Source organism: Mesocricetus auratus, unplaced genomic scaffold (assembly GCF_017639785.1).
Source record: "Mesocricetus auratus isolate SY011 unplaced genomic scaffold, BCM_Maur_2.0 Super-Scaffold_4256, whole genome shotgun sequence".
In the NCBI taxonomy this organism is placed as follows: domain Eukaryota; kingdom Metazoa; phylum Chordata; class Mammalia; order Rodentia; family Cricetidae; genus Mesocricetus; species Mesocricetus auratus.
In genome coordinates, this window is record NW_024429182.1 from 103642480 (window position 1) to 103657674 (window position 15195).

Below are 15195 nucleotides of genomic sequence, written 5' to 3' on the forward strand. Positions count from 1 at the left end.
TGTTAAATCACAATGATTTAAATTGGGGTCAGGTGAGTGACAACTACTGAGTAATAAGAAAGCTTGTAATTACTACTGATTTCAGAGCAGTTTACAGTGGAATCATTCAAAAACAATCTCACTCTGACCACAGATGAGTTTGCTGAGGTGCAGAAAATAAATTATAGTATGTAATTACCTGAAGTGAAATGCTATGATGGTCCTGAAAAATGTGAAAGTATTACTCTTATTAAATTGCTTATTAGATGTAATCATTATTCAAATATTAGTCTTGAGAACCTCCACTTTACAAAATTCTTAGCTAGAGTGAGAAAATTCATGGCTTAGGAAGACATACAGTATTTGAATCCTTGGTAGCTAATGAGACAAAGAACACTGTGTCTTGGCTACTATTTTCATTTCAGATAAAATTTAATACTTCTTGTTCTCTAATATATGTTCTGGCATTTAGCCTTCTCATAATCTATATAGAATAAGTAGTCGAGGGTGTGTTGAGAAGGGCTTTAATATTAGTCCAAAAACTTCATAGATGCTTTAACAGATACAAATCCTTCCTGGTCAAAATGAAACACAAATGAGGATATAATTTATTGATTGCAACTATTTATAAGAGATGCAAGGTGTAAAAAAGTCATATTTCATAGAAAAAAGTGACTAATAGACTAAATCCCATTATTGGCTTAGTCATCAAATGGTTTGTTTATCACTCAATTTATGCCTAACGTTTCCAGAAATAGCAGAAGAAGTGAGAGGGTTACAATGTAAATGCTTCCGAAAACAGATTTAAATAATCTGTGTGACTTTAAATTTTTTCTAAAACTTTCAATTTTTCTGAAACTTGGGTCTATAATTTTTGAATGTTTCTTTCATGCCAGCACTGTACCTTGTAATTTAATGGAAAATGCATTTATGTATCTTTCCACATGTGATCAGCTTTCTTCACATGCCATAAAGCTGATATATCTTGTTTACGGTGTGCTATTTGTGTTGAAATCATACTGTTATCAATCTTTATCATCCATACATTTTTGCATATATATTCTGACAGCCTGCCTAACATGGAAATTTTCTCATAGAAATATGTTTTTTAAATTTTCAATCTGTCATGTTGATGTCAAGAAAACAGTTGGTTGACTGAATATTTGAGTATTCATCCAGATGTTAATATTAATCAACCATGTCTGTCTGTATGTACACCCATGTGTCATTTTATATCTTTATATATTTAGACACTTTCTTTGAATACACACAGATCTTGCAATTATCTGACTGTATCTATGGATTAAATTAAAATCGCTACTAATAGTGCCATCTTGTGTCTGAAATTTAAAATTAGAGACTATGTTCAAGACAGAATTTTAAATTTTTTTATTAAATGAACTAATTCTTAGACAATTTTAACATGTACTCAATTCATACTGTGTATTCTTACTTCCTACCATCTTCTAGTTCCCTACCATCCCTGTCCACAGGTTAATGTAAAAAAGCACAGGAATAAATACTCAAACTTTTCTGGTTGAAATCAAGCATGTGAGGGTAAAGGGAGGTGGTGACTTATGTGTTATTTAGTTTTTGATGTAACTAAAGGATCTTTCAGTTGGCACTGAAATGTTAAATTTGTATCTTTGGATTTGATTCTTTTAAAATATATCACATTCTCTAGAGAGTTTACTTGTGATGATAAAAGCAGTGTAATCAGGTTTTGTTTATATTAAGGTATATTCGAAGGCAACAAAATGTTCCTAGTTAATGAACATTTGTAAAAATATAGAAGACTTCTGTTATTATTAGGCATTAGAGATAGTTACAAAATAATACATTTTAAATTTTAATAGAGTATTAATCTCAGAGAAGTCACTCAAGATATCTTCTCCCAAATATCTAAATTTATAGTACATTCAAGGCATAAATCCATATTTGTTTCCAGAATTGCTTGTCTGGTATATTGGATTTTGAACCTAGCTCTGTCATCGAACTGCATCCTCAGCCCTTGAAAATAATTTTAATGATTTCTACACCAAGGATACATAACTATGCTCGTGTCAACATTCAACATTGTAGATAGCATAAATATATCCTAATGGCATTTATATGAGTACAGTTGTTCTTCTGGTAAAGAAATGACAAATATATAAAATTAGGGTAAAAGTAATACTGAGAAAATAAATATTTGTTGGCTACTTGTAGAATACCAGGAACATTACAAATGTACTGGTCCTGTAGTTTAACTTAGAGTAGACTTTGAAGTTTTAAGTGTAGTCTTTCCTTTGAATGTGGCATATTAGTGTTGTTTCCAAATTCCAACTTGTCCTTCTCCTTTGTTGGCTCTTCAAGCCAGGTTCTGTGCAATAGGACAGAACCTTCCTTCACTGCATACACTTCTAGATCTGGAATTAATGGCCTTATCTCGTTTAGAGATTGATAATTGATTACTAGAAATCTTGCAGTTTCTAAGAGAACTATGTTTTCTAGTCATTATTTCTGAACAGGAGCAAGAGAATAAAATAGGTTTCATTTTGAAGTTTAAGATATGGAGATCTTTGAAGCCATGTGCATGTCTGATAGTAAAACATCCTACCCCAGTAATAGCACATCAGAATCTAGAAAAACACTTTCCTAACGTATTCCATCATATATGTTGTCATACAGCCTCACAATCAAAGGTTAAGGCATAAAGAAAAGACAAGTCGAAATTCAGTGTGAGATTTCAAATTTGTAACCCCAGATCCTAAGGCACTGGAGATGGAGTCAGAAAGACTTGGAGATCGAGGGCAGTCTGAGCTCAACAAATCCTATTCCAGGAAAGAGAGGGGGACGAAGTAAGGGAGGGAGGGAGGGAAGGAGAGAGGGAGGGAGAGAGGGAAGGAGGGGTGAAGTTAGGGAGGAGTTGAACTCAGAGAAAAGCAAATAAAGCATGAAATAGTATCCATATTAAAAGTCAAAGTAATACAAAAATAATTATGAAGCTGTAAGTTAGAAAAAAAGTATGTCAGGCATAGGAGCACACATCTTTAATCACAGCTCCCTAGAGAGAGAGGTAAGTAAATCACTCTGTGTTCTAGACTAGCATGGTCTATACAGAGAGTTCCAAGAAAGTCAGAGCTACATAGCAAACTCATGTACTGCTAAAAATGCAATAAATTTTTTAGGTTTTGTTAGCTGCCTTTATGAACATAAGACCAAAGTATCAGCCTTCAACAAGAAAATAAAAGTCTAATACTAATTAAGTAAGCCATTTAATTTGCCATCTACTTCCCAACCAATGGTATCTAGTTATCAGGTAAGGATGTAATGAATTTTAAAAGTTGACTTTCTGAGAGTTGCAAATTTTCCCATAGAGACTGTTAAGAAATAATTCACAACACTAGTTTTAGGAACCACAAGTTAGTGTTTACAATTAAGTATACGATCTAAAAATATGATATTGTCTGGGGTAAAGAATAAAGTAAAGGTCACGTAAAGAAGCAAAGAGCAGTTTAACACAAACTCAGCTCTGTTAACTAAGTCCCAACATTTATTAAATATTAAGGGAAGGATTTATCTACTGACCTGAAAGGAAAGAAAATCTACATAATAAATGGAACTAAAATATTTGCCATAGCTTAGAGACTTGGTATATTAACATTCTTAAAAATCAGACACAAATAAATTTTTTAAAATTTGAAAAAAAATCCAGTTTTCAGAAACAAAAATTAGATTAAGAAAGGCAATACTGGAGTTTCCAATGGTTACCAAGGAAGTGAGGTAGAACATAGCAACTATAAGTGTTGCTTGAGGGAAGCCATATGCACACATTTGAGCACATGCATGTTGTACACACACACACATACACAAATGCATACCCACAAATATAATAATAGTTTAAAATTTATAAAACATAAAATAAGTGCTAAATTAAAATATATATCACCCAACCATTTTGAATGTGCTGCCAACAGTCCACAGTATTGGGAAATGAATATTTTCAGATCTGCTTTATTTTCACCAATATATAAACTATAGTGTCAAAACAACTAATAAACTAGGAAAGGGCCAAACCTTGAAGTCTTGTTAAATGTTTGTCTCAGAAAATAAAATATAACATTTAACCTGCATTGTTTTACAAGAGTCCTGGAACCTTTGATCCAGTGATGCTTTAAATTCCCTAGAACACTGTAACAGAGTTTAATGGACTATGATTGTGTGAGGTCCGAAGACCAGAATGCCAGCAGAGATGTGTGCAAGTGATTCTATTCATAAACTATTAAGAGGCAAACAAGTACTCCACTGTTCAATGAGTTATGAAGCCAGTCATGTTAAATTCTGACAAAAGATCTGGATATGTTCTACCCATGTTTAGAGAGCAGAACTTAATTCAAAACACGAGTTTCACTTAATTTGAGTGAAATTTTAAGAAACCAAAATATCCAGAATCTGGTATGATTTCTGCTCTCTGTTCTAATCCATCTTTACAGAAAGAGGGACCAGCAAGTGGAGCATAATGTATGGAAAAGTACAGGGTATCAAGAAAATGAAAGGGGCCAAGGTGAAAGTTTAAGCATTGTTAGAGTAAAAAAATAAGCTTTAGTTGTTAATAAGATAAGTAACATATACAAGAAGCATCTTAGTCTGCACTGGGTTTATAGGGACCCATTCCTGTATACCTGAAAACCCTTCTGATAAACATTCCTTTTAAAGGAGAATACCTAAAGATAAAGTGTAGAGGGTAACCAATGAGAAAATAGCTGCCTAGGGATGTGCTTAACCAGTGCTTTCAAAGTGAAAGCACACATAGGCCATTGCAATTGCACATAGGGGCAAATCTGCAAAATCAGCACCATATTGGTTATGCCTAGTTCTGTTACCAGGTGGAGATGTAGATGAGAGAAATGGTCATAGACTCTTGTTCCAAGTTTTCATAAAGTTGTTGAAGTCAGATACAACATGTGGCAGGGGCAGATTTCCCAAATAAAGGTCTTGAGTGGGTTATATGTGAATAGGTAAAGAAAAACCTAAGTTGCAATAAAGATTCCAAAATAGTGAAAATATCAGAATTGTGAAATGCTTTCCCAGAGTGTGTCCAGCCCATGCTAGTGGTCACAATTGCAGTAAGGAACAGAAACTTTAGCATGGCTACTCAAGCTTAAGGCAATCTATGTGATGTCCTCAGCAGACAAAGATGAAAGAGGTAGAGTTGTGGGATTCAGTGTTTGCCCTACTGTGTTTTACTTTGTCTTTCCCTTGGAATTTTCACTTTTTAACGTAGTATTTAATCAGATCTTGTATGTAATGTGAGTGGATTGATTATTCTGTCACTTAAAAGAAAAATACGGTTCACAATTTAGATGACTTGAGTGACAGAAGAGGCTTTGAAATTTGGAACTATGTTAGAACATATAAGACTTTTTGAGATTCATGGATATAATAAGCATATCTTGCATTATGCATAGCCATGAGGCTATGACACCTAGGATGAAATGTTATGTTTTAAAAATTGTTATACTTGGGTGTCAGGTTGGAAATGGGTGGGCTTGTGAAGGTTAATCTTCAGTTTCACCTGCTAGGATTAGCCAATGCCTAGTGCATTCCATAATTGCATCAGGTGTGTGTCTATGAGGTGATTTCCATGGAGTACTAACTCACTTATTCCACATATAAAATGCTCTTGTCACACAGACTGGGGTTTGGCAAAAAATAAAAAGAGAAAAGAGAGAAAAGATGGGTAACATCAGCAGTCAACTTTATTTACTTTTGATTTGGACACAAAACAAGCATGTGTCCTTCACTCCGGCCACCACAGCTTTCCTGCTATGGTTCTCTATATCTTCCCAAAGAGCACACATCTAAACAACACTATCTTCAACTTGCTTTTCAACAGGTAGCAAGGAAGAAAATGGTAACAATATACTTTTCTCCTCTGCTAACCCTCGGCCAATGTTATTTAGGAGATACAATGTTCCTAATAATTGCTACTTATTCTTTCTAGCTCCTCTTGTAGTTTGTTCTAACCTGCATACTTAAAATGTCTCATGGCTTGCTAACTTATTATTTCTTATACACCAATATCTATTACTAAATATCTATTTCTCTTCAATGAAATGCAAGTTTGTCATCATCATTTTTTTCTAGATTATTTAGCCTCTAGGAGATAGTGGGTGCTGCTTGAACAATTTCTGAGAGGATTGAGTCAATGAAAAGAACTGAATATGGACCCAATAAAATTAAGTAGTGATCATGGAGTTGTATGTGGATTTCCACCACTTTTTTCCTGCCTGTTGATAAAGTGGGATTATCTATTGCCTATATTTTTCTGGTTGTATTTAACTTCCCTGGGTTGGAGTTTTCCTTTCAGCATTTTCTGTAGGGATGGATTAGAGAATATGCATTGTTTAAATCTGGTTTTGTCATGAAATATCATGTTTCCTCCATCTATATTGATTGAAAGAATTGCTGGGTATAGCAGTTTTGGCTGACATACGCGGTCTCTTAATGTTGGTAGAATATCTATACAGAACCTTCTGGCTTTCATAGTTTCCATGGAGAAATCAGGTCTGATTGTGATAAGTTTGCCTTTTACCACCAACAACCATTCCAAAGCAAACAAGAATGAGCTATCAATGGTCATTAACATATTAACAGAATGGATTCAAAGACAGAATCCATCCTTTTGCTGCACACAAGAAACACACCTCAGCTTCAAAGACAGATATCATTTCAGAGTTAGGGTTTGGGAAAAGATTTTCCAATCAAATGAACCCAAGTAACAAGCTGGGTAGCAATCTTAATATCTAACAAATTAGACTTTAAAATAAAATCATTCAAAAGAGATGAAGGAGGTAACTTCATACTCATCACAGTAGAAATCAACCAAGATGAAGTCTCAATTCTGAACATCTATGCCTCAAATACAAAGCCATCCACATTCATAAAAGAAACATTACTAAAACGCAAAGCACATATAAAGCTTCATACACTTGAAGTGGGAGACTTCAACATCCCACTCTCACCACTAGACAGGACCACAAGACAGAAACTTAACAAGGATATGAGGGACCTAATAGAAGTTATGACACAATTGCTTTTAACAGGCATCTATAGAACTCTCCATCCAAACACAAAAGAATATACCTTCTTCTCAGCTCCACACGGAACCTTCTCAAAAATCTAACACACATACTTGGCAACATAGCAAACTTCAACAGGTACAAAAATCTTGGAATAACTCCATGTATCTTATCAAATCATCATGCTTTACAGTTAGAATTCAACAACAACATAAATTGCAGAAACCCTGCAAACTCATGGAAATTGAATAATAGACAATCGCACCACACCTGACTCAAAGAAAAAATAAAAAAAGAAATTAAAGACTTCCTATAATTCAGTGAGAATGGAGACACAACATATCCAAACTTATGGAACACTTTGAAAGCAATGCTAAGAGGAAAGTTCACAGCACTAAGTGCCCACATGAATAAATGGGAAAATAGTCACACTAGAGAATTAATAGCACTACTGAAAGCTCTAGAAAAAAAGGAAGCATACTCATCCAATAGGAGCAGACACCAAGAAATAATTAATTGAGGGCTGAAATCAATAAAGTAGAAACTAGTAAAATGATACAAAGAATCAATGTAACAAAGAGTTGTTTCTTTGTGAAAATCAGCAAGATACACAAACCTTTATCCAAACTTACCATATGACAGAATATGAATATGCAACTTAACAAAATCAGAAATGAAAAGGGAGACATAACAATGAACAGTGAGGAAATCCAGAGAATCATCAGGACATATTTTGAAAAGCTGAACTCCATAAAATTTGAAAATTTAAAGGAAATGGACAATTTTCTGGATATATATCACTTACCAAAATTAAATCAAGAATAGAAAAGCAATTTAAATAGTCCTATAACACTTAAGGAAATAGAAGCAGTCATCAAAAGTCTCCCAACCAAAAAAAAAAAAAGGGAAACTATTTTTATGAGGCTTAAATAACATTGATAACCAAGACACATAAAGACACAACTAAGAAAGAGATCTTCAGACCAATATCCCTCATGAACATTGATGCAGAAATACTCAATAAAATACTGGCAAATCAGATCCAAGAACACATCAGAAAACTCATCCACCATGATCAAGCAGGCTTCATTCCAGAGATGTAAGGATGGTTCAACATATGAAAATACATCAATGTAATGCACCAAATAAACAAACTGAGAAACAAAAATCACATGGTCATCTAACAAAATGCTGAAAAAGCCTTTGATAAAATCAAGCACCTCTTCATGATAAAGGTCTTGGAGAGTTCTAGGATAACAGGAACATACTTAAACACCATAAAAGCTATATAGAGCAAACCAACAGCCAACATCAAACTGAATGGACAGAAACTCAAGGCAATTCCTCTAAGATCAGGTACAAGGCAAAGCTGTCCCCTCTCCCCATACCTCTTCAGTATTGTACTGGAATTTCTAGCAAGAGCAATAAGACAACAAGGAGAGTAAGGGGATAAAAATTAGAAAGGAAGAGGTAAAACTTTCACTATTTGAAGATGATATGATAGTTTATATAAGTGACCCAAAAAACTCTACCAGGGAACTCTTACAGCTGATAAACACCTTCAGTAAAGTGACAGGATACAAGATAAACTCGAGAAAATCAGTGGCCCTACTATATACAGACAATAAAAGGGCTAAGAAACAAATCAGAGAAATATCACCCTTTACAATTGCCACAAATAACATAAAATAACTGGGGGTAATGCTAACAAAACAAGTGAAAGCCCTGTATCAAAAGAACTTTGAGTCTTTAAAGAAATTAAAGACACCAGGAAATGGAAAGATCTCCCATGCTCTTGGATAGGTAGGATCAATGTAGTAAAAAAGGCAAACCTGCCAAATGCAATCCACAGACTCAATGCAATCCCCATCAAAATCCAAGCAGAATTCTTCACAGATATTGAAATAACAATTCTCAACTTTGTATCAATAAACATAAAACCCAGATAGCCAAAACAGCCCTGCTCAACAAAGTAATGTCTGCAGGCATCACCATCCCTGACTTCAAGCTTTATTATAGAGCTATAGTCCTGAAAACATCTTGGTATTGGCACAAAACTACACAGGTAGACCAATGCATTTGAATTGAATATCCTGAGATTAATCCACACACCTATGAACAGCTGATTTTTGATGAAGAAGCTAAAATTATACGATGGGATAAAGATAGCATCTTCAAGAAATTGTGCTGGCATAACTGGATATTGGCATGTAGAAGACTGCAGATAGTTCCATGTCTATCACCATGCGCAAAACTTAAGTCTAAATGCATCAATGTCCTCAACATAAATCCAGCCCCTCTGAACCTGTTAGAAGAGAAAGTGAGAGGTACTCTTGAAAGAATTGGTACAGGAGACTGCTTCCTGAATATAATACCAGTAGCACAAACACTGAGATTGACAATTAATAAATGGGACCTCCTGAAATTGAGAATCTTCTATAAGGCAAAGGACACAGTCAGCAAGAGAAAAAGGCAGCCCACAGAATGGGAAAAGATATTCACATGTAATAGAGGGCTGACCTCCAAAATTTACAGAGAACTCAAGAAGCAAGTCTCCAAAACACCAAAGGATCAAAATTAAAAGTTGGGGAATGAACTAACTAGAGAACTCTCAATAGACAAATATAAAATGGCTGAAAGACACTTGAGAAAGTGCTCACTATCATTAGCCATTAGGAAATGCAAATCAAATCAACTCAGAGATATCATCTTACTCCTGTCAGAATGGCTAAAATCAAAAACACCAATGACAATTTGTTCTGGAGAGGCTGTGGAGAAAGAGGAACACTCCTCCACTGCTGGTTGGAGTGCTACTATGGAAATCCTTGAGGAGATTCCTCAGGAAAATGGGACTCAGTCTACCACAAGACCCAGCAATTCCACTCTCAGGCATATACCCAATAGATGCCCATTGAAACAACAAGTATGACTGTTCCACTATGTTCATAGCAGCATTATATGTAATAGCTAGATCCGAAAGAAACCTAGCTGCCCCAAAAGTGAGAAGTGGATAGAGAAAATGTGGTACATTTACACAATGAACTCAGCAGAAAAAAAAAACAATGGAATCTTGAAATTTGCAGATAAATGGATGGCACTAGAGGAAACCACCCTGACTGAAGCAATCCAGACACAAAAAGACAAACATGGTATGTACTCACTCATATATGGATTTTACATATGGATCATAGGAGTGTCAGCCTATATTCCCAGTGCCAGTGAGTCTGGGAAACAGGGAGGTTCCCAAGAGACATGCATGATACCCCAGAGAAGTCGAAAGAGGCAAGATCTCCTGAGCAGATTGGGAACATCAGCGAAGCGGAAAGGGAACGAGGAAAAAGAGAGGGAAATAAGAGGAGGGGAAAAGAAGGTATGGGGGAGTAGGAGGTTAATTCTAGGTAAGAATAGAGGAGAGCAGGATGACAGATACCAGAATAGACTGAGTCATTATAGGCTTGAGGAGAAAGCTGACACTAGTGAGGCCTCCAGAGATCTACAAGGATAACACCATCTGGCAAATTAAGCAATAGTGGAGAGACTACATTAATAGTCCCTCCTTGATGAGAAGATTGATGACTACCTTATATGCCTTCCTAGAACCTTCATCCAGTGACTGATGGAAGGAGAGGAAGATACCCACAGCTAAACACCAATTGGGTCAAGACCATGATGGTGAAACCCACAAAGACAGCTGACCGGATAAGGGGGAGCTCTTGAATCATAGACTGATGGATGAGAGACCAACAGGGGACAGATCCAGACTACATGAAAATAGTGTCAGTGAAGATGCCACAGAAATCACTGGGGCCTTGGGTAGTAGATCTGTGTTTCCCATTGTGTATGAATGATATTTGAGAGCCTACTCCCAATAGAGGGATACCTTCTCAGCCAGGACACATGGCGAAGGGCCTAGGTCCTGCCCTGAATGAAATGACAGACTTTAGAGATGCCCACAAGGAGGGCCTCACCCACTCTGGGGAATGATGTGGCGATTGGGTGGGCGGCTGGCTGTGGTTGGTGGAGGGACAACAGAGGAGGGGTGGGAGAGGGAGCTGGGATTGACATGAGAAGCATTCATGTTAAATAAAATCATATGTTGAGGAAAAAAATTAAATCATGAGTAATCATTTGCAAAAGGTGTTATACATGTGAAGATTTCATAGACAGTGAAGACCTGTCTGAATATTGTGATGCTTAAAATTTCAATGGAATAAAGAAAGCATCTTCAACAAATGGTGCTGGCATAATTGGAGACTGGCATGTAGAAGAATGCAGATCGATCCATGTCTATCGCCATGCACAAAACTTAAGTCCAAATGGATCAAAGACCTCAACATAAATCCAGCCACACTGAACCTCTTAGAAGAGAAAGTGGGTGGTACCCTTGAACGAATTGGTACAGGAGACAGCTTCCTGAACATAACACCAGTAGCACAGGCAGTAAGATCAACAATTAATAAATGGGACCTACTGAAACTGAGAAGCTTCTGTAAGGCAAAGGACACAGTCAGCAAGACAAAAAGGCAGCCCACAGAATGGGAAAAAATATTCACTAATCCCACATCTGACAGAGGGTTGATCTCCAAAATTTACAAAGAACTCAAGAAGCAAGTCTCCAAAACACCAAAGGACCCAATTAAGAAGTGGGCTGCAGAACTAAATAGAGAGTTTTCAATAGAGGAGTCTAAAATGGCTGAGAGGCACTTGAGAAAGTGCTCAACATCCTTAGCCATCCGGGAAATGCAAATCAAAACAACTCTCAGATACCATCTCACCCCTGTCAGAATGGCTAAAATCAAAAACACTAATGACAATTTATGCTGGAGAGGATGTGGTGAAAGGGGGACACTCCTCCATTGCTGGTGGGAGTGCCAACTGGTTCAGCCACTTTGGAAATCAGTGTGGAGATTCCTCAGAAAAATGGGAATAAACCTACCACAAGACCCAGCAACTCCACTCTTAGGCATATATCCAAAAGATGCCCATTCATACAACAAAGAGGTCTGTTCCACTATGTTCATAGCAGCTTTATTTGTAATTGCCAGAACGTGGAAGCAACCTAGATGTCCCTCACCTGAAGAGTGGATAGAGAAAATGTGGTACATCTACACAATGGAGTACTATTCAGCAGAAAAAAATAATGGAATCATGAGATTCGCAGGCAAATGGATGACACTAGAAGAAACCATCCTGAGTGAGGTAACCCAGTCACAAGAGAAACATGGCATGTACTCTCTCATATATGGATTTTAGACATAGATCTGGGGAGTGCCAGCCTACAATCCTATGGCCAGAGAGTCTGGGAAACAGAAACTTTATTTAGTGGCAGATCGAAGAAGTGGCAGACTCCCTTGGTTAAGTACTGAGCTGAACTCAAGAAAGCCAGTAACAGAGAGGGAGGACTGATAATCAAAGGGTTTAAGACTGGGCTGGTTTAACCCCCAGAAACAGCTGACCAGACAAAGGTTAACTCTTGAATCCCAGGCATTAGCCTGGGAATCCAGCATGGGACTGATCAAGACCCCCTGAATCTGGGTGTCAGTGAAGAGGCCTAGGGAATCTATTGAGCCTTGGGCAGCAGATCAGTACCCATCCCAAGTATACACACGGACTTTGGACTCCAATAGAACAATGTGAGGTGCACTCTCACCCTGAAGTCTTGGGAAAGGGTCTAGGCCCTGCCCTATATGAAATGACACACTATGGACACCCCCATGGAGGGCCTCACCCTCCCTGGAGAAATGGGAGGATAACGGGGGGGGGGAGGGGAGGGCACGGGAGGAAGGGAGGGAAAGGGAGAGGGACCTGGAACTGACTTGTGAAGCAACCTTGATTCTTATCTAAATTTAAACTGGAAAATAAAATTTAAAAAAATCTTCTCAAAGCAATTCTAAATAGCATGATAGCAAATAAAAAAAATTTAGAGGGAATGCATCAGGGTGTCATGTTACATTTGACAAACTACCACAGAATACTTTGGATAGGATAATTTACATATAATATATATGTATATATATATGGAGAGAGAGTTTTAAAAGTTCAAGGTTGAATCATTTATTTGTGTGAGGACTTTCTTTTTGTAACATATAATGGAAAATTAAAGGGCAAACAACACATGTGAGAGATAGGCATAAGGTTGCACACAGCTAACTCATGTGGTATAAAACTGAAATTCTCCCTCTATTACAGTGTTAATCTAAGCATAGGATAGAAGACTAGTGACCCAATTATCTCAAAAATATCTGTTCTAAACATAATTACATTGGAGATTAAGCTTTCAAAACATGAAATTTGAGAAACATGTTCCTATTTATAGTGAAAGACACCTGGAAAATTCTTCTTGGCCAATTTTTCAAAAGGTAATCCTGGAATAAATGAAAGAACTCATACCTATTTGTTCTCATATAACACTACCTATTACCAAATATCTCTCTTCATTTAAATGCAAGGTTCAAATAATCATGTTTCATCAGAGTATTTATCCTGTAGAAAAGGATAGATATCATATAAACAATTGCTAAGAAACTATAAGTTACTGAGAACATCAAATCAGCTTTTATATCCAGTTTCTTTACCAGAATATCCATGTATGTACATGCATCTTTCTGTTTATTTATCTTCTACCTATACTTTTATCATCTATCAACATGTCACATCTTTGTCAACATACAAGACAAACAGTCTTGATACCTCTCTCCATGAGAGTAGGGAAAGATGAACAAGATCAATGCTTATCAGAGGTTTAGGCTAATAAAAATCAGGATATTGTGATAAAGCTGCAAAAATCAATGACAGAAAAACCAATATGACACCACCAGAGTCTAGGAACTGTACACCAGCAAAATCTGAATATCACAACACAGAATAAACAGAAGAGAATGACCTTAATAGCAACTTCATGAAGATGATAGAGACCCTAAAAGAAGAAATGTGACAGTCCTTTTAGGAAATGGAAGAATAGACAAACCAAAAATTACAAGAAACAATTCAAACAGTGCAAGGTTTGAAAGCTGAATTAGAGACAATAAATAAAAAACTCAATCTGAAGGAATGATGGAATTAGAAAAGGTGAGTAAATGATTAAGACCTACAGATACAAGCATACCCAACAGAATAGAAGAGATGGAAGAGAGAATCTTGGCATTGAAGATTCACTATGAGAAATAGATTCATCAACCAAAGAAAATCTTAAGTCCAATAAATCCCTGAAAATATGGACATGGTGAAAAGGTCAAATATAAGAGGAGCCAGGGAGACCAGGGGAGCAGCTGTTCTGGCAGCTGGATCAGGTTCAACAGGCCCTGCCTCTGGGCCTGTGTTCCAGTGCCTAGGGATCGCCTAGGAACTGCACAGTGCTTTCAATCTCCCACGAATGAGACCAGGAATCCAGAGGATCCAGGGAGACCAGGGGAGCAGCTTTTCCGGCATGATCAGGTAAAGCAGGATCCAGCAAAGGGTTCAGGGGACCAGTTGGGAGGCTAAGTGCCCCAGATTCCTGTTCTTCTTCTCCACCCACGGGACCAGAACGAGGACAATGAGTAGAAGAACTACCAAATTATTGGACTTTCTAGCACCCACCAAAAGGGAACTCTGGTCCTCTAACCACCAGACCAGTAAGGAGCTCTTTCTGCACCCACTAGAAGAAGAGATAGGAAAGAGACAATACAAAAACACTCTCAGCAACAAAAAAACAAATATGACACCACCAGATTCTAGAGACTCCACACCAGCAAGACTCCAACATCCTAATGTAAAAGAAGCAGAAGAGAATGACCTTAAAACCACTTTCATGAAAATGATAGAGGCCCTAAAAGAGGATATAGGAAAATCCGTCAAAGAAATGGAAGAAAAAACAAACCCAAAAATGCAAGAAATGGAAGAAAAAAACAAACCAAAAAAGGCAGGAAATAGAAGAAGAAACGAAGCAAATAATGCAAGAAATAGAAGAAAAACAAACCCAAAAATGCAAGAAATGGAAGAAAAAACAAACCAAAAAATGCAAGAAATGGAAGAAAAAATAAACCAAAAAAGGCAAGAAATGGAAGAAGAAACAAAGCAAAAAATGAAAGAAATGGAAGAAGAAACAAACCAAAAAAGGCAGGAAATGGAAGAAGAAACAAAGCAAAAAATGCAAGAAATGGAAGAAAAAACA